Source organism: Miscanthus floridulus, chromosome 8, assembly GCF_019320115.1.
Source record: "Miscanthus floridulus cultivar M001 chromosome 8, ASM1932011v1, whole genome shotgun sequence".
Taxonomy (NCBI): Eukaryota; Viridiplantae; Streptophyta; class Magnoliopsida; order Poales; family Poaceae; genus Miscanthus; species Miscanthus floridulus.
The window spans coordinates 124,915,427-124,919,355 of NC_089587.1; the positions used below are offsets into that span (position 1 = coordinate 124,915,427).

Consider the following 3,929-nt stretch of genomic DNA (forward strand, 5'->3'; position numbering starts at 1 on the left):
ATCCTAGAAGCTTCGAGTTCCCACATTCTTCTTCCCAAATTTTGGTGTAAACACATGCCCCTAATTTTGAGATAAAAATAATTTTATTCCAAAATTTCTATTTATCTGCTCGTCGTGTTGCAACTGCTCATTCCGAAATATACGCGTGCATTCGATATTGATACCTATCACATGTACGTATATGTTTAGAAAATCCAACTATGAGTATCTAGATTCAAATCTAAATGTTTGGGTTTGACCTATTTAGTATTCAAATTAAAATCCTTTTGGATAGACGATATAGGGAATATCTGTCCCGTTTTCATTTCTAATGACATATACATATGCATGTGGCTGCATGCATGGGTTTTCCAATTTTTTTTTGAGATGACGCATATATATATGCATGTACTGGTGCAACATGTCCCTTTGGTTGGATGCTTCTGTAGTGGGAAAGAGGGGGATATCGTAGTTTCCAGAAAGAATGTGTGTGGATGCATGTTTGGGAAAGGCTCTTGTGCGTCTTCTCTGTCAACCTTATCCTACTGCTTCCTGTTGCTATAGCGTGCATGTGAGCTTCCCTTGTTCTTTATCACCCGGCCCGGTTAGTATGTGCGGACATTCACACACGACACTGCCTTTTTTCTGCCCTTGTACACGTCTTGTTCCACACACGACACTGCCTTTCTGCTCTTATACACGTCTTGTTCTGGGGTACATATATATGCCAGCAGGAGTCTGTCGGTTCAACGTTTCTTAAAAATCAAATAATTTTAAGTTTGATCAAATCTATTAAAAATACAAACATTTATAATACCAAATAAATACATTAGATTGGTCATAGAATATATTTGCATAATAAACCTATTTAAAAACATGAATGTCGATACTGTTTTTTATGGCCCTGTTCGTTTTGGCTGGTTTGGCTTATAAGCTATGACTGAAAGTACTGTTGGCTGGTTTGGTATAAGAGAAAAATAATGTTCGTTGGCGGATAAGCCATGGCTTATAAGCCAAATACAACCAAACGAACATGTTGTATACAGTAACTGAACTTGAATTTGGTTGATTTTTTGAAAAGCCAGAAGTGCATTGTTTTTTGACAGAGTGAGTACAGTAATTGGTTTACATCGTCATGTCCAGATGACTCGATCGTTGTCCCATAGTGGTATATGAGACCTGTATGTATATAAATAAATAAATAAATTTAATAGAGAGCACCACTCACACTACAACCATAAACCATTATGCATAATTAATAATTTGGAGATGCCAGCTCTCAAATAAATGTCTAACTGGTTAGCCAGATCATTCACAAGGACTCTCAGTTGTAAAACTTCTAAAAGAAACAAGAAGAAGCCAATGGCACAAAGAAAACCATTTTGCATTGGCCCCTTTACCGACCTTTCTAAACTTTGCCTCTCTGGTAGAATGAACCTTGGTATTTATCATTGATATATATAAATGCATCATCATATGATTAGGAATGCAATTTCAATGTATATATTTTATTTTGAATGAAACGGAATGGGATCTAAATTTGATGGGAAACCAAGATTTTAAAGATGGTAGGAAATTCCAAAATTTTAAATAGATTTTCAGCGGTGATTCAATATGAACAAACAGCCCTTAAAATACATTTTCATGGTTGTCTTGTTTAAGCCAACAACCACTTAAAATATGTTTTCAGTTGCGGTTGTCTTGTTACAACCATAGCTGAAAAAGTAGTTCCAAGGACAGTTGCGTTAGGGCAACCGAATCTGTAAACGTGTTTTTAGGAGCAGTTGTTCTAAAGAGACCGTCCCTAAAAAGCATACTTTTAGGGGCAGATTTCTTAACGAAACTGTTCTAGAAATGTTTCTACGAGAATGGTTAAATCCATGATGCAGGAAATCAAACAACGAGTTGATAGGAATTTCTTTTTATTTCTAACATTATCAAACAACGAGTTTCTGTTTAAAAGTGAATTGTAGGAAATCATGGCCCAGATGTTTGCAAGAATGGACCGCATGATGAACAATCCGCCATCACATATTGACTATAATCATCAAGGTACAAAAGGTAAATTTACCATACCATCTTTTGTTGGATCCTATGACGGAGAAGAATATTTAGATTGGGAGATGGTTGCGGAACAAGAATTTAATTCTCACCTAGTTCATGAGATACATAAAGTTAAACATGCTACTAGTGGATTCAAGGATTTTGCTCAAATCAGGTGGCAACAATTAGCTAAATTGCATCAACAACCTCAATCATGGAATAGACTTAAAGAAGCAATGCGTGATAGATTTGTTCTTGTTTCATATAAACGAGATTTGCGTAAGAAATTACAGCGCTTAGAGCAGGGAGATATGTATGTTCAAGCATATTTTGCAGAGCTTCAAAAGGGCATGATTCGTTGTGGGATAGAGGAAGATCCGGAGGATAAAGTGTGTCGTGAAATTTAGGATATTGTTTATTATAAAGATTTTAACACTACCAACCAATTGTTTCAGCTTGCTATGAATGCAGAAAAAGAATTGCAGGGATGTCAGCAAAAGAACCAGACCAACATTGGCGACAACCTAAACCAGGTTTTAGCAAGGGTGGAGCAAGCATTAGTGAAGATCGAGACTGTGATAAGTAGACGAGTGGCCGCTTCCACTGCAGCTGCAGCATCTTCACCACCACCTCCCACACCCAATTTAGAGCATGGTAAAATTTTAAACCCTGCTGAAATTGTACAGCCTAATAGAGAGAGTGTTGCTAGTGAGAACATAGAGATTGATATTAAATGTAAAAATCACCAAGTATCTAAATTGAAAGATTCTTTTATGCTTGCTATAAAATCTAATATTACTGAAATTGGTGATGAAGTGCTGAATTTGTCCACCAATCATGCTATAATAAAGCAACATTTAGTGGACACTGAATCTGAATTACCTTTGTCACCAAATTGTTCTGCTATTGCTTGTGATAAAGAAGAGTTATGTGATAGTGCTTCTATTATACATATGCCACAACTAGCGAATGAGATTGATTCTTTTATTTTGGAACAAAATACTTGTGCTAAAAGTAAACAATTGCTTCCCATTGCCACTGAACAAGATGAACTAAAATTATTGTCTTCTTTAAATACTTTGGGATATATTGAGTTTGAAACTCTGTGTGCTCTGAGTAGTTTGGAGGAGAAATTTGAATGTGCTGAATTGCCATGGTTATCTAGATATACATATCACTTTATTGGTAAATATAATTGTAAAGGAGAGTATATGGTGCATCATGTCTACTTTTGTTTAAATCTTAAATCTCCTTTTGTTGTGCAACAATATGATCAATTAGAGGGCTGGAATAGATATAATCATGTCATATCAAAATCCCAAAGTTTTCTTATAAACACTACTAGGAATATTCACTTCTATGATGATCAGTTTTGGTCACTAAAGGAGCCAAATTCATCATAATTTTAGCTTTATGACGAATTTATGATGAAAAACGATTCGTCATAGAAGTCGTGTTATTCTTGCAATTCTATGATGATTCTGGATAGATCTATGACAAAAATTGATCGTCATAGAACTGCTTTGACATGCGTGGCAGGGGACAAGCATGCTGGTGATTGCTTCCGTTGGAGATGCTTTCCACATGTACCTGCTATAGACGGTTGCATTGGAGATGGTTTGGGTACGTGTCACCTTGTTATTGGACAACGTGGCCATCTCTAGTTCTAGCACGTTTTAGGTTCTTAATGGACCACATGTCGGGCCCCTGTTGTTCCACATGTCTATTTTCTATTGGCACACGTGTCGTGTTGCGGTTGGGTCACGTGTCATTTCTTCATTGGACCATGTGTCTTATTTTTATTGGTCCACGTGGCCATTTCCTATTCGACCATGTGTCACGGTGATGTCCGTCCACGTTTCATTTTTTTATTCGGCCACGTGGCTTGATGGCTTCCTTCCACGTTT

General features: G+C 36.7%; 1 long non-coding RNA gene across 1 annotated transcript; it reads left to right on the forward strand.

Annotated features, from left to right (window-relative positions):
* The first annotated feature begins 1,952 nt into the window (after positions 1-1,952).
* Positions 1,953-3,689, forward strand: LOC136473894 (uncharacterized). The gene is made up of 3 exons (XR_010762777.1): positions 1,953-2,040; positions 2,478-2,676; positions 3,562-3,689. It is a non-coding gene; the product is annotated as an uncharacterized lncRNA (long non-coding RNA).
* Positions 3,690-3,929: the final 240 nt, after the last annotated feature.